This window comes from Delphinapterus leucas, chromosome 18, assembly GCF_059928025.1.
Source record: "Delphinapterus leucas isolate spDelLeu-1000000601 "Yukka" chromosome 18, BTC_Dleu_Yukka2, whole genome shotgun sequence".
Lineage (NCBI taxonomy): Eukaryota > Metazoa > Chordata > Mammalia > Artiodactyla > Monodontidae > Delphinapterus > Delphinapterus leucas.
This window is the reverse complement of record NC_143146.1, coordinates 21,941,870-21,966,434: the sequence shown is the minus strand read 5'-3', so window position 1 is coordinate 21,966,434 and position 24,565 is coordinate 21,941,870. Positions and strand designations below refer to the sequence as shown.

At 32.6% G+C, this 24,565-nt stretch overlaps 1 long non-coding RNA gene across 1 annotated transcript in view; it reads left to right on the top strand.

The window, feature by feature from the left end:
• The window catches only part of LOC111176466 (uncharacterized), a 120,555-nt gene that overhangs the window by 60,274 nt on the left and 35,716 nt on the right, over window positions 1-24,565 (top strand). The window lies entirely within an intron of this gene.

The window sequence follows — 24,565 nt, the reverse complement described above, 5'->3', positions numbered from 1 at the left end:
CAAATATTTAAACAATAACTAAGGACAATTCTGTAGAATGTCTGTTTAAAAATAAAAATCACTTGCTTCTTAGCTGTTCCCTACTCACTTTGGAATAACTTCTGTTCTAATGACTGGATAAATTTCTCTCAGTCTCCTAAATACTTTATCTGGTTCTAAAATCTCCAAGTTGAATAAGAAGACATTTTGGTCCAGCTACCAAATAGATATAAAAATATTCATTATAAAATTTATCCCTACTCCCTTTGTAATCAGGGAAGGAATATTGGAAGCTTGTATAAATAAGATGGTTAAATATTGGGATTTGTGAGGAGGAACTTGTGGACTCAGGTACAGGCTTATGAGAGATAAATATATATTGTCCCTGTTAGTACTTTCCAGTCCATATTAATTGATATTTATGCATGCTCAAATATTAGGTTGTTGTTTTTGGAATGTGTGTGTATACCTGTAAAAAAACAAGGTAATTTACTTGAGAGTAACTGAGATGATATCTAATTATATTCCTGTCCAGCTTGAATGTTAAAATGTCATAGTTAATTATTTTTAAGATAAAAGAAAATTGAGAGAGTCATTACCATTTTGAAATAAGACCAGGACATAGATTTATAGCAGAAAAGAAAACCATGAATTAGATGAAATCAATAGATGTCAAGCACATGAGAGATTCTTGTGACACTTTAAGAAAATTAGTGACTTTTAGCTATAGACAAAAGGACTTATAAATGTAATCTAAAAGGTTTCTCATTTAATTGACAAAGAAAATCTAAAAGCCTGGAGTGAAATGAGTATTAGATCATGAATTGCAAAATGCCACAAGCTATCTTAAAAAAAATTTCTAATTCGTAAATATATCCTTCGTTAAACTGAAATCGAGTGCCTCTCCTAAAATATATTAGAGTTGTTTTAAAAACTTTCTTCAATAATAATTTATTCTATATAAATGTCAGAAAATGATCACCTGTTCAATTCATGAGTATTTATCCTCATTATTACATACTTTAATTAAAGTATAAATACTAACTTACTGTTTTTTCCTCATTTTAAGCCTATTTAAATTTACCTACATTACACCAATTCTTTTAATCTTCAACTTTGCTCTCAAGTTATTAATTTCTAGTCTGGAAAGTTATAAGGTAACCATAAAATTAATACAAACTATTGAATATTAATTATTTTACCCTTTCTGTCTGAGCTTCAATCTCCTAATTTGGAAAACAAAATGAGACAGCAAAAAAAGGCAAAAATGATAAATGTCCACCTCACCTAAACAAAGGCATGTGTCCCAAGTTAGACAATAATTTAATACTCTAAAATTTTAAATAATTAACAGAGTGAAGCCAGGGCCAAGAGGAAAATTATTGAAGATTTTGTCTATATTATACTCTATCTATCATCTATCTATCCATCTATCTATCATCTATCTACCTATTTAGCCATCTATCTATCTATCATCTATGAGGGAACAGTTCCTGTTACCTAAAACAGAAGCTGCACTAGATTCTGAACTATTTCTAAGACTTATCCTCAGTTCCCAGGAAATGTACGCACTGCCTTGTAACTCACAAAAAGTTGTTTTTTGCTTAATTATGCATAGTTGGTTTTTGGTGCTTATAATTGAAGAACTCCAGTTAATAATTTTGGAAAAATTTGCCTTATTCATTGACTTGTTAATTTATTATATACTTATTGTGCTCTTTTTGTAAGCTGGATTATTCCAAGATGTTTGAACAATGGCATGGACAAATCATTTTAAACAAAGATAAATGGGTATTTTTTAACATTTAGATAGGAATCTCAGAGCCTTGCGTACAGTTATTTGTATATATAGCTTTAAAAATAAGCCTATTTAATTAAAAAAATAATTGATTATATGCTCTGACTGTGGGAAATCTATTTACATCTTGAAAATGTTGAAGATAATAGAATAAACCTTGATTAACTTTCCCTAAACAAAGAGATGATAATGTTCAAGACAAGGTCTTAGCTATTATTCTAGTGTTGGGTTTTAAAATTACTATGAAGACAGAGTTGTTATTGACTTAGTTCTAGATGCAAATGAGAATTCTATACCAACATATAATTTGAAAAACGGAATATGACTTTTATAAAAACTGCATTCTTATGAAGCTTGACAGATCTACAATTTGGCTGAACAATCTCCATTTTCAATCTTTCAACTATATAATTTTACAATATAAAATAAAACAATAAATGCAATTTCAAGCCTCTCAAATGTTACTACTACTGTGTTTCATGTTTTTGATTTTCATAGATGAAGTCACCCTTTAACAGTACTGATGGCATTTTTAAATGTGGAGAAATAAAAATTTACCATATTGCATTTTGTCCTATATAAGTCCATATATTTTATATTTTCTTTTAATTACTTTAACTAAAGCTATAGAAAATATCTGTATTACCATGTAGTTGTATAGTGGTCAGTATTACACTCTAACAATATGTGTAATGTTCTATAATAGTGGTAAGTATTTTAATTGGTTTAGACATAATTTATTCTAGATCTATGATGTTTCTCATCATTTCATTTTGTCAACTTTTATAATTATACCTGAATTTTAAACATAGCATTTAAAATCTGTATTTTTGTTCTCTCCTAAAGTAGCAATTTCATGCAAAATTGCTTTGTTTATGAGAACACAGCATATGCTTAGTTTTCTCCCAGGATGTTCTATAAATCTGATGAAGTTGGGAAGTAAAATTCCATTAGTACCACTACTCTAATTATAGTATTTATACTAACTTGTTTTGAACATATTGGATGATTAAACATATTTTTTCATATTATTTTATAATGATAAAATAATAACTTTTGTTCTAGAATATTAATTGCAGCCCAAAAATGTTGAAAAAAGTTAGATGAAATCTTGGGTTCCTATTTTATTGCTATCCTTAGTTAACATAATGTCTTGATTGTAATTTTGTCCTGGATCCAGGGGTGCCAGAAGTAGAAAGATGTTCTTCCCCTGGATTTTCAGCTACATCAAACAGTAAATTGTCATTTTCCTTAAGTCAGTTTTAGTTTTATTCTGCCAATTGTAATCATTTTATTATTAAATAACATATCCATGTATAACCTTGACAGTCCTTATGGAAACTGAAATCCTGCTCTGTCAGTTAAGTGACATCTTTTAGTTTCTCTTATTTTGTGATCCTTACACTTACTTGCTAGCAAATCATCATATTCTGTACTGACTCTCCTACTGTAAATACTAACCTATAGAGAAGAGTCCCCAATAACTTTTTTAATGACATCAGTGCCCCCTCAACTTCTTATAGCCTTGGTGTTTGGAGGATTGTCTAGATCTTCCAGTGAAACATAATCTCTGGTGGGTCTTCTAGTCATTAATAACATTACTATATCCATTTGAGTAAGCACATATTTCTCTGTCATAGAGCCTATTCTTCCCTCTGTGGTAATTTAGGCATTTCAACTTCACTAAGTTTAGTTTATTACTCTTTCCATGTTTCCAATTGCCTTCTCTTGTTCTCATCAGGTGCTGAATGCTGTAACTTGGGAAAATTGTCTCAAGTCAACAAATATTTCCTTAACCATTTTTATCTTTCAGCACTTTTGTTAAAAATCCTCAGAATCTTGTCTCATGGGTATGGGTTCAGCTTCTTCCACTCCATGCTGGCTAGAGCTTGCAGGTGATTTTCAGCCTGGAAGAGTATTTTCATTATTAGTTTTATGTGTAAATTTTGAATGTGAGAATGGGCAACAGCTCCCAGCAAAATAACTTAAGAATAATGATAGTGCAGCACCAGTGCAATTAATTTACTGCACATTTTCCTCCAGTGTGAATGGTGAAAATGCAAAAGATGGATATCAAGTAATTAATAACTCAAGTATTTCATTTTTATTATTTATTGGTAGTTTAATACAGATGGCAATAAATCTCATAAATGAGGTTTAAGGAAAAGCACAGAACAAATATACTAAAATGTACTGAGGCTTCCTGTATATATATATATATATATAAATATTAGATAGAAAATTATAGTTATCACTTTCAAATAAAACTGCATTTATAATATCAGATTAATATTAATAGATATATATTTTTGAAGTGTTAATAGCTGCTATAATAGCATGTTTTGTGTATTTGTGGGAAAACAATGTTAAAAAAATTTGCAAGAAGTACTAGGTAGATAATTTTGAGACTTTTGTGAATTTAATTTTAACCAAATGTCTCAAAAGAAAAATATTATGTAAAAATCTGAAAAAAAACCCAACACATTCTTTGTTAAAATAAAAGTTAAATTTTGAGCATTACGTTTAAATAAATTTTGCTACGATTTTCTCAATCCCTGTTTAGCTTTGGATGAGTTGATCGTTCTGCTAAATGGAGTTATTAAAACCAAATATTAGCATAGCATGTCTAGATTCCTTAACATACGTTATTTTACTTAGTTACCTAAATGCATATGATCTTATTTGGGGCTTATTAAGAACAACATACTGAGTAGACATGTCATTATCATTCTACAACTTTTAAAGACAAAGATTTCAGATTAAGTAATTGATGCAAAATTACCAATTTAATAAATTGTAATGTCATAGATCAAACTTAGACTTCCAAATTCATGTACAGTTCATCTTTTGATAAACTATTGGGTGTCTTTATAAGCTCTAACATACTGCAATCAGAATACTTATAAGTATTAAAAATAGATTGTTTTAATCCTAAAATTATAAATAGATTTTTATGTGGATAACTTAGATGCATTGACACATTTTTTCATAGAGTAAGTATTAACTGATATTTTTTATTAACATTCTTATGGACTTTTTCAGGAATCATGTCATAAATATTAACCCAAACAATAGCATAACATAATTAACAAATCTTAATGGTTTTAGTTATATATCATGTGTAGTTCAGAAATAAATCCTAAAATAAGTAGATCTGTTCCCTATTAAAAAACTTTCCCCCCAAAATTTTTTTAAACCTAGCTCTTCTTTTTTTTTTTTAAACAAACCCTTAAAAAAAATTAATTAATTAATGTTTTTATCTTTGGCTGCGTTGGGTCTTCGTCGCTGCACACGGCATTCTCTAGTTGCGGCAAGCAGGGGTTAGTCTTCGTTGCGATGCATGGGCTTCTCATTGTGGTGGTTTCTCTTGTTGAAGAGCACGGGCTTTAGATGTGTGGGCTTCAGTAGTTGTGGCTCGTGGGCTCCAGAGCACAGGCATAGTAGTTGTGGTGCATGGGCTTAGTTGCTCCACAGCATGTGGGATCTTCCTGGACCAGGGCTCGAACCAGTGTCCCCTGCATTGCCAGGCATATTCTTAACCACTGTGCCACCAGGGAAGTCCCTAGCTCTTCTTTTTTACTACCATATTAGAAGGCAAACTCTTCTTTTTCTCTTTCTTTATTCTCTCTTTCAGTGTGTTTGTTTGTGTGTGGAGTGTGTTTGTGCAATTTATATTCCAAGATTGATCAGCATATTGTAAAAATATATACTAATCTGATGTCACTTAAGCAATATGAAAATAATAAGGAAAAGTTTATAATAAAAAAATTGTCTTCACTATTCTTCCAGCATTAAAATTAAACAAGATGGGTCTTATGACTGCTTTCTTGTAACAAGGTACAACTTCACTCATCTAGTTTACATTTCATGTAATTGAATTGAGAGACTGAATATACAAACAGACAATAGCTAGATGATACGTAAAAATAAAACTTTGACCCACAGCCTACAGCAAATTGCTCAAGAAACCAGCCCTCTACAATAAACAACCCAGGAAGCCAGCCTGCTGTCATTTGGACATGAAGGAACCCAGATTGCTATCTCTAGTGACAATTCAGAAAGCTAAACAGTAACTTCTCTAAGATTTGGGCCAAAATGGCCAGGGCTTATTCATAACTAGCAACTTTCCTAATTTTGTCCCCACTTCTTACTGAAAGCAACCAGAGAAAGCCAAATATGCACCCCTGACCAATCACATAGGATTCCCTACTTCTAGTTATACAACTACAGCTTTCACATGCCAACACCTTTAAATGAGGACATATTTGAAGCCTATCCTTTTTACCACTGAGAAGTTCTCCCACTCTTCTTCCTGTCTTTGAATCACTGCAACAAGCATATGATGGTGGTTGACTCTCTTATATGTTCTAAATAAATAGCCTTTGCTTTGTTATTTTGTTGGTCTTTTATTTCTGTAGAATCTTCTTAAAATAGAGATTGCCACTCTTTCTTCAGAACATTTTAAACTTTCACCCTTATTTACAGTATTCAAAAGGCATATTTTTTTTGTACTGACAGCTTCTTCCCCAATTTCTTCTAAGTAATATGTAAGTTGGCATGCTGCATTTCTTCTTTTATGCCTGTACTCTTGAGACTTAATTTCAGAGGCTTCTCCAAGTTTTAAGGACAACCTGCCATTTTCATACTAGATTATGTAAAAGAAATAAAGGCCTCTGTCTCCCAAGGACCCCAGAGTGTATATGTCCTTTGCATGACTCTAAAATTGAATATCCAATAGGAATGCAGAGCCTAGGATCCGAGGTTTGGAATTTCATCTCCTCCCTTTACTGGTTGTACTGCATTGCGCTAGTTGCTTAACTTTCTGTGGTTTCAACTTCCACATTTATTTGATTTGTTGTGAAGATTAAATGGGTTAGCTTACTTGAAGCAATTAAAACAATGTCTATCACACACTAATGTTGTTACTGAACAAAACTTGGGTTCGCTTGTCTAAAGTGCAGCAAAGCCCATCTACTGAGATCAGATTGTGGTGAAGGAAAGTACAGCATTTATTGCAAGACTCATGCTCAAAATATCCAAACTCCCAGATGACTTTCCAGGAAGGGTTTATAAAGGCAAGGTGAGGGACAGGGTCAAAGAGTACCTGATGAGCCTGTGTACATCCTTCTGTTTGGTTGTTGGTGAGGTAACAGGGTGGTGTTTCAGGAATCTTAATTATCAATTTTCTAGTTCCAAACAGTCTAGAATCTACAAGCTAGTGGTCAGCATTCAATTAACTTATTCCATCTGGTGGGGGTTTTAGTATCTTCAAAACAACTCAAGGATTTGATTCAGGGTATTATCTATAGCCCTTGAGGAGGAACTAAAGGTCCTAGACTTTGTTTTATAGCTAAACTATTATTATTTTGTCTTGAATGATGGGTTTCCTTTGTTTCTGCATTTTCTCACTTCTCTGATTAATTTTGCTCTTTGGAACTCAGGGAAGGTCTAAGCTAAAGCTTTTCTACAAAGAGGCAGGAGGGGGACACAGGAAGGTCCGCAGGGTCTTGCTCAGTTTCAATGTTAGAGGAAAAGAGACAGAAAAGAGCAACCATCCATCTCCCTCATCTCATAACTTCATTTTCCCTCATAACTTAATTTTCTTTCTTTTAAGAATGAACAGTTATGTTAGATTCACCAGGACAGTACCACATAAACATGCCTCAAATTATGCCATGATCTTAATTTAAGAAAATTTCCATTAAAAATACATTTTCTTTAGGACACATGAAAGGTGTTAATCTTTTAAATGGCCCATAATTGAAATAATAATATCTAAGGCTTCAAGTAGAATGGTAACTTTAGGCAATGTAAATATTTTTAAAGTGAGAAAATTAAGGCTCAAATAAATTATGTAAAATGCCTAATATCTTGTTATAGTATCTTCAGTCTCTATTATCTTCCCATAATTTGAAAGAGCTACAAAACAAGGGAAGGTACTTATTGTTTGAATATTCTGACATTTTTAAAGCATTAAGAGAATGTTAAGCAAACAAGCATATTTTAATGATATTATTCATTTAATATAGTATTTTTTAAAATAAATTCTAAAGTGAGGTCAGAATTTTAAAAGAATAAAACAAAAGCCCATAATTTTGTAAAATTTAACTTTTATTTTGTAATGTTCACCAAATATAGTGTTAAAATATAAACTGAAGCATATTAAAATTTTAAGTTTCTTTGAGCAAAAATCCGTTTGAATAGGGCAATACCAAACCGGAAGTTGTAAGGAGTACTCCACCCAAAGGAACTAAGGAGAGAGATATTTGTAGGAAAAAAATGATGCAGAATAAGGAAATGATTGGTTGGCTACAGCTTAAAGCCCATTTGGTTTTTGGGGACTGGTAGCTTTTTTTTTTTTAACATCTTTATTGGGGTATAATTGCATTACAATGGTGTGTTAGTTTCTGCTTTATAACAAAGTGAATCATTATACATATACATATGTTCCCATATCTCTTCCCTCTTGCGTCTCCCTCCCTCCCACCCTCCCTATACCACCCCTCCAGGCAGTCACAAAGCACCGAGCTGATCTCCCTGTGCTATGCGCCTGCTTCCCACTAGCTATCTACCTTATGTTTGGTAGTGTATATATGTCCATGCCTCTCTCTCGCTTTGTCACAGCTTACCCTTCCCCCTCCCCATATCCTCAAGTCCGTTCTCTAGTAGCTCTGTGTCTTTATTTCTGTCTTACCCCTAGGTTCTTCATGACATTTTTTTTTCTTAAATCCCATATATATATGTTAGTGTACAGTATTTGTCTTTCTTTTTCTGACTTACTTCACTCTGTATGACAGACTCTAGGTCTATCCACCTCATTACAAATAGCTCAATTTCGTTTCTTTTTATGGGTAAGTAATATTCCATTGTATATATATGCCACATCTTCTTTATCCATTCATCCGATGATGGGCACTTAGGTTGTTTCCATCTCCGGGCTATTGTAAATAGAGCTGCAATGAACATTTTGATACATAACTCTTTTTGAATTATGGTTTTCTCAGGGTATATGCCCAGTAGTGGGATTGCTGGGTCATATGGTAGTTCTATTTGTAGATTTTAAAGGAATCTCCATACTGTTCTCCATAGTGGCTGTACCAATTCACATTCCCGCCAGCAGTGCAAGAGTGTTCCCTTTTCTCCACACCCTCTCCAGCATTTATTGTTTCTAGATTTTTTGATGATGGCCATTCTGACTGGTGTGAGGTGATATCTCATTGTAGTTTTGATTTGCATTTCTCTAATGATTAATGATGTTGAGCATTCTTTCATGTGTTTGTTGGCAGTCTGTATATCTTCTTTGGAGAAATGTCGATTTAGGTCTTCTGCCCATTTTTGGATTGGGTTGTTTGTTTTTTTGTTATTGAGCTGCATGAGCTGCTTGTAAATTTTGGAAATTAATCCTTTGTCAGTTGCTTCATTTGCAAATATTTTCTCCCTTTCTGAGGGTTGTCTTTTGGTCTTGTTTATGGTTTCCTTTGCTGTGCAAAAGCTTTGAAGTTTCATTAGGTCCCATTTGTTTATTTTTGTTTTTATTTCCATTTCTCTAGGAGGTGGGTCAAAAAGGATCTTGACTGGTAGCTTTTAGGTTTTGGATTACTTACATAGACTGCCAGGGCATCAGAGCCACTTCAGTCTACTGGACCCCTTACTAATTAATTTAACAATAGGAAAGAATAATCCTAATTTAAAGTGACTATTCTTTATAAATCAAAAGTATTTAAGCATATATTTACATTTAGAAAGTATTATGTGATCTAAATTGACCTAATTAGTGGAGAAGTAAAGAGTTGCTAAAGTTGACACTTAAAAATAATAAAAGGTTTGAAAGCAAGACCATGTCTTCTTGAGAGAGTAATATTCATAAACTTCAAGTAAAGTTCAAAGTATAATCAGAATTCCAGATGCAATAAAGGCATCAATCAAAGTAAATATTAGGAATCCATGACTAGAGATGGTAATAGAAAATATAATTGAATGTCACAAAGAAATATAAGGAAATATGAAGCAGAGGCAGAAGATTTTGTGAAAGACAACAGATAAAAATGAAATTCTGGAACTGTTCTGGAATTTTACTTTTCAGGTTTACTTAGGGAAATTGGTTAGCAATTTTTGGCAGTGTTTCTCAGAAAGGTGGACCAGAATTAGCATGACCAGAACACCAGTGACATGTAAATGTGTATAGAGACATACTTTCAAAAGCCAGCAGGAAATCTAAGGTTATGAATTCTACTTATAAAGATAATTTGATTTTCTACTCTATCTCATAGGATATGAAATGCTTTTTGATAAAAGTTTCTTTCCTAGGTTCAGGCACAATATCACACAACTGCAGTAGAAACAAACAAACAAAAATCCTAGTTTGAGATCCAAGGAATTTCAGACAATATATGAACTTAGGATAATAGCTAAAGTATATGGGTTATGCTAGGGACTCAATGTTTATTTGTTTTTTGATGATGTATAAATATGCTGGATTTTGTTTATAAACATAAAATATAATGACAACTAATTAATATTTGAATTAGTACACCATCTTCAATAATTATTGGCTATGTATTACTTACCCTGATACCTCTCATTGTTCAGATATAATATTTTAATGTTTTTAGAAAAGTTATCCATTTTTAATAAAAATACAAATAAATACATATACTATTTGAAATAAGCACTTGTTTCATTTATAAATATATCATTTAATGGAATTCCTAAGGTCATGTAATTCCAGAACTTTATGAAACTTTAAATTTCTCATATTAAGAATTATGAAAGGAGCAAACTGTGGTGCTGTAAGGACAAAGAACAAGCTAAACTCAAAGGGCCAATGTTGCCGGAACAGAGTTACAGGACTCTTATCACTCTGTCACATTGTGACCATTACAATGTCCCAGAGCCCTCCCAAGCAGCATGTTCTGTCCCTTTCCTGTCCCATATAAGGAAAGGTATTTGTCCCATTCTTCTCACGCTCTGCACACTGAAAGTATACATACCCTGCCCAATCAGCAGATGACTCGCAGATTTCTTTGTTCCCTGGCTATAAAACCAAACCAGTAACCCTTGCTCGAGGTCATCTCTCCCTGGCTATCAGGAATTCACCTGTTCTAGCAGCGACCCTTCCTTTTAATAAACTCTATCTTTTTTTCATTCTGCTTTGTGTTTCGAAATTCTCTTCCAACTGACGTTCGGTCCACGTTCATTGGAGGTTATAGTGCATAGTTTCCTTTTCTTGTAATATCTTTTCTGGTTTTGGTATTAGATTAATGCTGACCTAGTGGAATGAGTTAGGAAATATTCTGTTTCTATCCTCTGAAAAAGATTGTAGAGAATTGGTAAAATTTCTTCCTTAAATGTTTTGGAAAATTCACCAGTGATGCATCTGGGCATAGTGCTTTCTGTAGTGGAAGTTTATTCTTGATTCTTTCTCTTTAATAGACAAGGAGCTATTCATATTTTTATTCTTGTGTGAGTTTTGACAGTTGTGTCTTTCATTGAATTGATCATTTCATCTAGATTATCAAATTTGTGAGCACAGCCTCATTCATAGTATTCCTTTATTATCCTTTTGATTTCCATTGGATCTTTAGTGATGATCCCCTTTCATTTCTGCTATTAGTAATTTGTGTCTTCTCTCTTATTTGGCCTGACTAGAACCTAATTGATTTCATTAATCCTTTTCAAGAACTATCTTTTGGTTTTGTTGATTTCCTTTCAAATTTATTTTCATTGATTTTCAGTTTCAATTTCATTAGTTTTTATCTGTCAAATGATGAGAGATTAAAATGCTTACATAGGTGAAAGTAAATGGACACTACCTTAGCTTGCTGAAATTAATCTTCCTTGATTTTAATGGAAATTTGTCAATAGCTATCAAAGTATAGGTGAAGGAAGAAAACCCCTAACTTGAAAACATAGGTTTGTAATTCAAAATTCAAAACATAAGGTTAAGTAATTATGACTATATTTTAGTGAAATATGAGCTATACAATATTATTTTATTATTAATTTCAATGGATAAATGACAATAAAATTATTTAATGCTGTAAAAATTGCAGTGTTATATGTATGATATCATTCACATAACATTTTATTGTAATAAAATAAGTCCAAATGGCTAATTGGCAGCATTTACTTTCGGCATACATTACTTTCCTTGAATATTATCCTAGTTTTGTTTTAAGGTGCATAAATTAAATTTATAATTAAGAAAAATATGATTGCTTTTATTAAAAAAACAATGAAAGTAGCTCAGATGCTGAGCAGAAAGTAGTTAAGAAATCAACATCATTGACATTCACTGACTCTGATAATAATAATGGATCTAGAAAGAAATACAGAAAATTTTATGCAGAGATTGTCTTCGGCTAATGTGATTAAATAAATTTACTATTTTTTATTTTATTTAATTTTCCTTTCTCTGGAATTGTGTGCTTTTCACTTAAAGTGATGTCTCTTACACATTTTGTTCCAGCACATGTAATGGTGTGAGTACAAACCTGATATCTGACTACCTTGGCATAGATCCCAAGTCAGCCACTCATTAATTATACAACCGTAGCAGATTATCTAACCTCTATAAACCATTATTTTCTTATCTATAAGCAGGAACATAATTTTATTTACTCACAGGATTGTTCTGAGGACTAAATATGGTGCTTTCTTTAAAATGAGATATGTGCTCCTCAAGTACATGAGAATTTTTTAATGATTATTTGGCAATGGAAAGCATTAGGGAAATATATTTCCAGAATTTCATATTCCATATACTCATTCCTAATAATCACCTGCCAGAAACGTTCCTGTGTGTTCTCTTTTCCAAACTCAGCTGTCATAAACTGAAGTCCAGACCCCAGACTTTACAAACAAGGAATGCCTCTAACCTCATTATGGTGATTTGTTCTGAGGTGTTAAATTAAATGTAGACACAGGAGAAACTTTTAAAATATTGATACAGTTATCAAGAAAGTGAACTACACTAACTATTGGGTAACAAGGTATTTTGTAAGTCGGGCAGATTTTTGGTTGTTTGTTTCAACATAATTGAAGGAGGACTTCATCTATGTTACCAGTTGATAGGTCAATAGGCATACATTCTGGTAACTGATCACCATATAATTTTTGGCATATAACATTTTAATTCAAAGATTGAGAAATGGCTATACTCAAACACCTTCCATTTCTATCCACTTATTTAAATAATTTTTTTAAAGAACTTGCTTATTTCTCTAAGGACTATGTAGTGTATTATATTGCAATGACATTTCATTGATATTGCACACAAACCTCCATTTAAAAATTAATGTTACTATTTCTAATAATCCAGAAATTTAAACTTTTTATCTATTTCTGCATATAATGACAAATTGAATTCCATTTAAAGATTTGCCAATTTAAAAAAAACTTTTTTTAAATTTAAAGGAGGAGGTTTTTGAGAAGTCTTGAGTATATTAACAAAGTAGAAAAACCACTGGTGCAGCTAACACCTAACATTAATTGCTTATTATTTTTCAGTTGCTAATTTTAAGAATATAAATGTTTTATCTCAGTTATTGCTCATACGGCTCTATTATTTTCATATAATAGATGAGACAGTGTGTGGAGAGGTGAATTAAATTCCTCATGCCTATACAGCTAATAAGTATGCATATTTGATTCTAATACAGGCACTGTGACTCAAAGTCTGTGCTCCTAACCCTTTTGGTGTTATTTCAAGTGTTTAATGTAGTAAGTAAATGGTAACCATTATTTTAATCATCAGTAGTAGAAATAATTATATAAATAAAAGAGTAATTGCTAAAACCTATTAATTATAAGACCAATATTTCTGTTTTCTAATCATTATTCTAATTATTTGTATCTCTCTCTTTTTTTTGCATTATTACGCAAGCCTAGGCTATAGCATAGAGGACCAAAAACTATTTATTAGATAATTGTTAAATGGATAAATACTTAAATAAATAACAACTTCTGAAACATGTAGTTTCAGAATTATATATCATTTTCCTTGGCATTATCATCGTACTATGGGCCTTATGTTCAGCTTACTTATTTTCCTATGACATAGAAATATGTGAGGACTGAATAATAAATCTTATCATGGCCTCTTCATGAGTAAAACACAATATTAATCATATTAATAAATATATTTTAAAGAAAATCCCTTGAATTCACTTTTCCTCATGTGGTTATAAATTAATTTTTTCCCAGTAGTTCATTATATTGACCCACATGCTTTGTGGTATATATGCACACAGTGAACTCCTTGCTTAGCTTTGTGTAACATCTGTGGCCATACTTTAGGTAAAATGAAGTGCGATAGAGAAAGACAATCCTCCTATTTATACTGTATACCATTTTGCTAATATTTTATAAAATCATAAAATGAATGAAAACTGATTCATTAAGAAAATAATATGTTATATTAAAACAAAAGAAGTGTTGTCATGGTCAAATATGACTGGAGATTTCATGCCATTGTCAGTGAATCTCAATACATGTTAGCAGTTGAATATCTTAACATAATTCCTGTAATAAATAAATATGCTTAAATTTCCTTAATACATTGCGTCTCAGACTTACTGATCATGCAATACTTATTATTTATCTCTTAGAATTAATGTTCTAATGCATATAATTTAAGGACAAAAATTTCATATAACGAGGCAATATAAGAATTTGATAATTAATTCAAAATATAAATAATCTAGCCAGGGAACAGCCAAGATATAAATCATGAGTGATGCTCTGGTTCACAAGTAAACAAAATGATGTTGTATGTTTTATTACAAATCACATATTCTAGCTTTGTGACCTTTAGCCAGTTATTTAACATCTCTACCCTCTGTTTGCTCCTACCTCAAAGAGGCGTGAAGCAGAGTAAATCTCAGAATGTGTGCAAAAAAACACAGAAGCAGACCCAGCAAGCTGTGAATCTAGTCAAGTTCATGTTGATGATGATGATTGAATTTTACAATTTATTTCATGTTCTCTTGGGACCTTGAATGTACATAGGAATTATTAAATCCTACATAAACTCATTTTAGAAGTTTCTTTTTTTCTGGAATATTGCTTCAGTAATAGTGTTTGCTTAGTGTGGAGTAGATGGATTGATATTTATTGTACTTGCTCAGCTACATATTGTTTTGCACCTATCATATCTATCCATCCATCTATACCTGTCCTATCTGTCCCTTTCTATGTCTATAATATAGATGAGTAAGCAACTGAAATGTATTTGCAAAATCAATAATATAGGTTAGTGTGCATATTGAAACACTTTTTGAGAATACAAGAGAACTACATGACCTCCCCTTTTTGATGTTTGCTCATGTTTTAAAACCATGAGATTTTACTTATTTTCTTGTCACAGAGCTAAATAATAAGCTAGATATTGCTGTTATGGGAAACATAATGTCTACTGTGCCATTCAGCATGGAAAGGAAATCACCTGTGGCTAGTTTGAAGTTTGTTCCTGAAATAGGTATGGATCTCTCATCACCTGCCTGATGTGATAGAGGCCCAACAAATCCTTTTATCTCAGCTGTGCTAGTGAGAGAGCCTTTGTTTAATCGTGATGAAAAAAGATCTTCCAGTAAAAGGGAAAGGGGTTCCCTGCAGAATAGGAGCCTCCAAATGGCCATAAAAAATGTGTGTGGGTAAACATCATTTATACAGTATTGCATTATAGCAGATTATAGGGCACATGTTGTGTGCCATAGACTCCATGGGGGAATCAGGAGGAAAACAGTTTCTATTTCCTTGAAAGTCCTATCAGGATAACACAGCTAAAACAGTTGCTAGAAGTAATCCCTCAACAGAGTTTGAAATCACATTGCTTTAAAGAACAACAATGACAAATACAAACCAGTACGATATTTGGCACAATTTTCTAAAATATATTTATTTTAGATCATAAAAATATCAATTCTATGTGTCAAGAATATTTCTCAATTATAACTGTGTTATGTGAAGAGAATGATAAATCCATTTACTTTTAAATATAGCATACATTAAGATAATGTCCTAGGAATAAAGAAAAAACACAGATGCAGGTATTTGAAACATGTATTTTGAAAAGATCATGTTTTTCCATCTTATGATGTTCATTACCTTATGATTCATCAAAAATGTTAGTAATGTGATAATTACTTTAGGTCACTAGGTTAATTGTATTGTATTGGCAATAAAAATGTCTGTATAATCGTGTGTGTGTCTGACTGTGTGTGTGCTCCAATAGATTTACAGAGGTTAGGGCTAATAGATGACAGTCAAAACTACAATAAACAGGGTTTCCCTGGTGGCGCAGTGGTTGAGAGTCTGCCTGCCGATGCAGGGTACGCGGGTACGCGGGTTCGTGACCCGGTCCGGGAGGATCCCACATGCCATGCCGCGGAGCGGCTGGGCCCGTGAGCCATGGCCGCTGAGCCTGCGCGTCCCGAGCCTGTGCTCCGCAACGGGAGAGGCCACAACAGTGAGAGGCCCGCGTACCGCAAAAAAAAAAAAAAAAAAAAAAAGAATTAAATACTTTTTTCAATTAAGTTATTTACTCCTCCCCTTCCTCTTTTTTTGCCGTACGCGGGCCTCTCACCGTTGTGGCCTCTCCCGTTGCCGAGCACAGTCTCCGGACACGCAGGCTCAGTGGCCATGGCTCACGGGCCCAGCCGCTCTGGGGGATGTGGGATCTTCCCAGACCGGGGCACGAACTCGTGTCCCCTGCAACGGCAGGTGGACTCTCAATCACTGCACTACCAGGGAAGCCCTCCCCTTCCTCTTTTTCCTATCTTCATCATTGCCATCATCACTTCATCATCATTATTTATATTTATCTTCTGTAAGTTTTACCAATAAGGTCTGTTAATGTTAAACCTCAGTATAAAGAGGAAAGTACCAAAGGAAATTAGCACTTTTGAGGATCTTTAATACACTGTATGTGGTTCTACGGAATCAAGGATGGCTGAAGAAAGACTAAACTCTTTATTTCTGTAGTTCTTGGAATAATTCTTTTGCATTTGACCCACATTATTTGCTTTTCAAATACCCCCTAACTCTCCTCTATTTTCTTTATAAAATATGCGATTTTCTTTACATTCATTCTTTTCTCTCCTGGTTAGGAAAGGAATAATATTGTCTTCTTTTTCAGAATACCTATGAATTTTTTTCCAAGGAAATTACTGCATGGTTTACTCTTCATAACAATAATTAGTCCAGAGTTTCAAACAGGTCTTAATTTATTAGTAGTAGTCTAAATAAACAGATTTGCCATCCATGTCAGTCAAGGTTCTCTCTGATTTAATCAGAATAATAATTAAAGACTATTAGTTAGGCCATATAATTTTCTGGAATATCTGATAGCATGAAACTAGGTTTAGAATCATTGTAGTCAATAACACTACCCAAATTACACTAATAACTTATGTTAATAACATGCCACCAAAAGCTTGGTAAGGTCCCCGCACTCACCACTGCTGGCTCTTGGTACAGGGGTTTCTGCTAGAATTTCTCCCACTACTGCATCTGAAACTTATGTGTCTCTCAAGATGACTCCTGGATGACTTCTGAGCAAACAACTTCTCATCACAATCTTCCTAGTCAAGGAGCACGTGGGTGTTTCTTATCTGTGGAGACCAGGTTAAACGCCAGCTGTTTAGAATGGCAAAGTGGGGAAAGGGCCATAGACTTGGTAATATCATTGATATCCTACCCTTAGTAGTGCCTGGATTTGCCCTTGCCACTCCTATTGACTCAGGAGACACATATGCCCTAGTTTAATCATGGTCCTACTTTTAGACTTCCAGTTGAGTGAGATAATATAATTCATTTTTATTACAGCCAATTTGAGTTAGAATTTATATTGCTTGGCCAAAAAGTTATTCTGGCTAGTAACATCCTGGGAGTGTATATAATAAGGCCAAAACAGCCCCTTCCAAAGAGCAACATAAACAAAGCCCAGTCTAATCAACTTGTTTTATGAAAAGAAAGAACTGAGTTTTAAAGTTGGCATTTTATTTTAATCATACACATAGTAATTCCAATTTGCTCCTCTCTGGTTCTGCTTGCTTGTTTTCCCCTAATGGGCTTTATAATGAGAGTTAGGGTAGAACTAAAAAATCCTGGTATTTTTGTTATTTGACAAGGAGGCAAGCCTGGTGAAGTCCTCGTGACTGTAATTCTTATTCATACGGTCTCATCTCAATGTACACATTAAATTCCCTATTTCTCTTAGAACTCCCGTTTCTGACATACTGTTTTAAAACATTTTAAATTCCTATGTGTTTAGTCCTGTTGCCCGACTCCCCTCCCCTTGCCAACATACTCTCTATTGAAGTAATTAAACATGTATAGGCTAACTGAATTTTAGAATACTCATCTTAAGAAAATTGTTTCTAAGGTCAATTGTAATATTTTTAAAATAAATATTTCTTCCCTGACATACTTTGGATAACACGTAGGAGCTGAATATTTTTTCATTTTACAGCATAGCTGAGGATCAAATTACTTTACAATGTTTTCTCTGATTTATATATTTTTTAATTTGTGTCTTAATTCTCAGTTAATGTACATGACTTTTCTCAGCATGCAACCTAAACAGAAAAATTGTGTCATTTTTAGACTGTGTTTATGATGTTCAGAATAATCAACTCCCAAATGTAAATTTTCTCTTTTTGGCACATGCATTATTAATTGCAGAACACTATATATGGTAAAAAATATCAAATCACTCAGTGGACATCATGGAAAAAGCCTTACATTTCTAAGTGACTTTAACTCATTCCCTCTACTGTGCCTTCCACAGGACGTTTAAGCTATATATATTTTTCTTTATTATGGATTATTGAACTGAATATTCATTAGAAAAATATATTTCACTGTCAGTCTATACTGATTCTTTATATTATTTCATTTCTCATATCTCAATTTCCTTATATAAAATGACACATAGTTGTTCAGATCAGATGATAGTAATGATTCTTATTCATACAAATTGGATGAATAAAAGTATAATATAAAGGAAATATGCTTTTAGATATGAGAGATTTATTAAATAATACAAACCCAGAAGAAAACAAATATAGTATTATTTTGTTGGTACCAGAATGATCTATTTTATCACTCAATTATATATTTTATTTAATTATTTTAATTAAAATATATAGTTGAATATTTCCTACCTTCAATTAATGAAATATAAACCTCAAGAAGTAAATATCTTCATTTATGTGAAAATTGATAATGTGATTTTTGTCATTATTATTTTGAGATGTGATGTATAGGTTATTGCATTTATCAGCTTATGCATTTTTGGATCATGTCTCAATATCTAGCTCAAATCTGATTTCCTATCAATTGTCTTGACAATGTGAGTGCTTCAATCACACACAAACCATGTAACTGCTAACTCTACACTGTCCCATCCCAAAACATATCCACAGTACTGAATAAAAATTTAGAGGGATCATTTGTTTTCTATTTAAATTAGTTTTCTGACATCAATATCACACATATAAAGTCCTACACACTATTCTTTAAAGTATATAAACAGCACGTTTTCTACCGGCTTCTAAAAATTTATGTATCGCAATTTTGTATACACTTGGTATCTAGACTCTGAGCCAAAAAATGAGGGATTAGCAACAGACAAAATCAATTCTGTGATGGTGCTCATGCCAACAAGGTTTCTTCTCCACTATTCATTCTAGTTTTGAGTCATTCATAAAGCAGGGAAATTGCCCTGGTCTTTTCCAGAGAGCTAAATCAGAAGTGACAGATTAATCTGGTTAACTGCAGTGGCTGGTTGGTCTAGAAATGCATTTTGCAAAATATATCAGAATATCCCCAGAGGGATCTATAGACAGAAAGCAACAGCAACAAAAACATGGAGTATAATCAGTACTTGTTGATTGTAAGAAACTACCTTAAACAAGTTTTAATATGAAAAATCTTAAAACATATTTTGCCAGAATTACCTGAATTACGTATTTTAAAATTTAGTCTTAGTAACTAAATAATTTGACAGATGGCGGCATTAGATTTTGAAAAGAAATGAGTGTGACACTACCGAATTTTTCTTTCTAATTAATGCACATGTAATCCAATTTAATTGATTAGAAACATTCAGTTTACTTACAATTAAACATGACAAATGTAAAGTATTGGCTGCTCCAATGTTTCTAATGGATGACTGGTTTTTTCATCTCATAATCATGGTTACACAAGGTTTTGATGATATTTCTTTGACAGCATATTTAAAGAAATACATAGTTTGAGATAAAAGAAAAGTTAACTATTAATTATTCACGATTTTTTAACCAAATGATGATTATATACCATCTTTGCTTAGGAAAAAATGCTTCCAATTATACCTATACTGACCTAGGAGTTGAGTCACAGAAAGATGGGTTAAAGTTTTCTGTTACATATACTTCTTGGTAACAAAGGATAATTTTCAAGTTAAAAAAAAAATGCCCATTGAAATAAAATTGTGACAAAATTCTCATTCGTTTTAGCCAAATGTGTTGGCATTTGACTTATATGGGTATAAAATTTAAAGCACTTGCCTTTATGAACATGACTTGTATATATTACTAAAAACCTGTAAAATTATAAAACAATGTGATAATTTCTATGAAATATTTTAAAGAAAAATATTTCAAAATATGAAGGAGATATAAAGCAATAAATTGAGAAGATGATAGGGAACTTTGCAGAAATTATAGTTGGTAAGTGGCTTAAAAGTTTTATAATTTTGTAAGTAGAAGAGGTGCAAAGGAGATCTGTATAGGCTAAAATGCTATAGTTAAGAGACCCCCAAACTGATAGTTTTAAAATATAAAAGCTTAATTTTCTCTCTCATTTAACTGCCTGGAGTTGAACTGCAGTCTGGAAGGGCAGTTCTGCTTTAAAATATTCTGAGTTTCACGGTTCCTCCATGATTTTGCTCTTACAGCCTCTAAAGGCGGGGGTCAATAAATAACAGTTCAGGAGATAAATCTGGCCTGCTGTTTATTTTTCTAAATGAAGTTTTATTGTAACACAGCTATACCAATTCCTTTATGAATTGTTTATACCTGCTTTTGTGGTACAATGCATACATGCAGTGTGATGCATGAAAATCGAACCCCCCATAATGTGATTAGTCCTTATATGAAGAGAAAGAGACAAGAGCTTTCACTCTGAGTACACACACAAAGAAGAGGTTATGTGAGCACACAGCAAGTTACCAACCATTTACAAGCCAGGAAGAGGGCTCTCACCAAGAATCTGTAGGCACCTTGATCTTGAACTTCCCAGTCTACAGAACTGTGAAAAATAAATGTCTGTTATTTAAGCCAACCAGTCTATGGTATTTCATTATAGCAGCCCAAGTTGACTAACACAGAAAGTTATGTTTATCATGTGTTATTTTTTATAACATTAACATATGTCCATACAAAACTCTTCTGGGGAAATTCTAATGGAACAATCTTCATTTCTTCTTATATATAAAAAATCAATTTGAACACTCAACACAGTTAAAAATGAATATTTTTGTTGAGTGATAAAAAAAAATAGCATGATATAACCACTTTCCTTTTACTTTCACTACCATTACATCTCAAAGCTGAATAAAATGAGTTCTAGATATTCACATGCTCAGAACTGTTTTGGCAAACAGATGCAGTGTGTGTTTTCACTTGGACCAGGACTTCCCCAAGGGGCCTTCTTAATGCTTCTCAACATAATCTGATCACATGATGGAAACAGATCATACTGTTTTGGATATATGAAGAACTTGTACAGATGTAGCTTTAGGCCATTTCCTCCATCTCTTTGTACAATATCATCAAAACAGTAAAGTTGAAGATTTATTAGTACAAACTATAAAAGGGTTATTCATTGTCTCCCTTTATTTGTAACATAGCTTTGACTAATTTTATAAGTTTAAGGTAAGTCTCAAACATCATTGCCATGTTTTTAAAGCAATTGACCTCTTATGCCTCTATAAGGAGACAAATCTGCAGTCCCTGGTAAACACTCCCATACAAATGAAGATATTTTCTGTGATCAGAAGTGGAAACATAAAGAAATCATCATGCTTACTGTACTGAGACACATTAACCTATAACAAATGAATCACAGATCTCAATTTTTTAAACAAAAGTTAATTTCTCACTTATGCCACAGTCCAATATATGTTCTAATCCACAAAATCATTTAGGGATCACCTTTTCCTTCATCTAATAAGTCTTCCTTCTTGAACCTTAGAACTGTCAATTAGATGCCTAAGGATTTAGAAAAGAGATTTAGAAGTCACTTATGTCACTTTTTACTAAATTTTATTGGCAAAGCTCAGTCACAAGACTATCATGAAAGGGACTGGGACATGGAAACTATCTGTATATTCTGGAAAAGAATACAGGGACAGGTTAGCACTACTTTTCAGTTTGTCTACTCTACCGTTTTGAATACCATATATCAATTCACTCTATGCTTCCCATACATAAAATAGTCTTCTGGTAAAATTACACAGAATTTAGTCAGTTAAAACAACCATTTAATTTCATTTACAATAATGAGGGTCAGGATTTGGGAAATGTCTTAATCAGGAAATTATTTCTTGGAGTTGCTCATGTGTTTGGAATCAGATGTCATTAGGAATCAGTTGTCGGCTGGAAACAGATGCCATTTCTAGGACTAGCTGCACAGGATGACCAAGACAGCTCATTCACATGGCTGGCAGTTAAAGCTGCTGTCAACTGGGAGCTCATCAGGCTGTCAGCTGGAACTCCCATGTAATCATCAAATAGAAAACGATAACGTACACAAATATGGGCTACATGCCTCTTTCTAAAGATAACAAAATATTATTTTATTTTTAATTTGTTAAACTTAAAAAATATGATTAAGAAAAATATAAGCACTTGGATTATATTAAGTATATAATTTATTTAAGAAAATAATTATATTAGTAAGAATGAGAAAATGTGTGAATAATTATGGGGAAAAATTTTTAATAAAGTTTATGCTATTAATATATTTATATTAGGAATAATTTTCATTATAAATTCAGTTAAAGGGTTGAAATATAAACCTCTTGCTCTTTTTGTGAGCATGTAGCTGAAATTTTTATTTGTTTATATGTATATATATATATATGTTCATTTATTTATTTAAATGCTTCAGTGTACAGATTTATGAAATTATATATTGAACACATGTGTAATCACAATCTGGATGAGATATTAAGAAATTGACCCTTATCAAACCTTTGTTTTGCTTACAATTTGCACACACACACCCAACACAAACACATACCCATAGTTTTTTATATACCAAGAAGTTCAGTTGCTAGTTCATAGGGTATGCATATGTCTGGGTTTTATAATTACAGAGATTTTTCCATAATGTTATATAGTAGTAAACAACATTTCTAGGTGCCTCTCTCCCTCTCCAACACTTGGTATCTTGGTTTTTTTAAGTTTAGCTTTTCTGGAGAACCTCACACCTCACTATGGTTTACATTTCCATTTTTATAATGACCAATGACGTTGAACCTTCAAATAATCTTATAAACCATCTTGGCTACCTTGTTTCAAGAAATGTTCTTCCAGATTGTCCAGTTTTTAACTTATGGTGGCAGTCTTTTTGTACTTGATATGGAAGAGTACTTTATCCTCAATATGATTTCTTTTTGAATATATGCATTACACACAACTTTTCTCACTCAATGTCTTGCCTGTTTTTGCATAGAGCCTTTTAAGTAATAAAAGGACTTAAATACACTCTATTGATGAAGTAAACGTATTTATCCTTAACTTTATGTGTGGCACCCTTTATATTTGGATTAAAAGGTCATGAGAAAACTTTCTGTATTTTTTTCTAGAAGGCTTATTTTAAAATAACATTTTGCATATAGATGCACAGACTGGAACTTGCTTGCCTATGTTGTGACATAAGGCTCTTTTGCTGTGTCCAATTTACTATTTATCTAATCTATTTAGTTATTAATTTCAGTCATTAAAATTTTTATTTCAAGGATTATAATTTGATTCAGTTTTGGTTTATTTGTTTGTAATTTCAATTCTCTGATGAAACTCTCCAGCATATCTTTTCTTTATTTCGTCGTATTCACCATGGGTATTTTAAACTTTTCCTGAGATTTGTAGCGCCTGGAACAGCTGTCTGTTTTCTCTTGATTCTCCATCAGTGAATCCCATATTCTGGCATGTCTTTTAATTACTCTGAAATGTTAGACTTTGTGTACCTGAAAGGTTAATGGCTCTGAATGTCGTCTTCATCCAAGGAGCATTCAATGTGTTCCTTGCAGCAGAGGGATTGATTACAGGCACATCACCTTAATCCAAATAAGGCTAGTCTATTTCCAGCTTTTATGTAATCATAAACTATAAACCTTTCAGATCACTGACTGAGTGCCTTGCATGCTCACTAGCTCTTCTCTTTCTTTTGCCCCTTAATCCAAGTTTTTGCTTCTCCAGTTCTCCTATGGCAGCACCAAATTCTATGCTTAGCTTCTCAATCTTTCAAAAAGTTGTTTTCTCTCTTTATTTCTCTCTAAGTAACAAATCCCAAGATTATAATAAAAGCCCCAGGGTCATATATATATGACATTTGTTTGTGTTGCTTGGATGTTTTACACAGTATTTAGTATTTACATACAAGAAAATGCACACAGGTTTTCTAGTGATTAAATAATATGACTATTTCATTCAGAGATAGATGCTAAGTGATTCTATAATCATGCATCTTAGAGTTACATCCAAAACTGCAGGAAAGATACAATATAACTATTTTCAC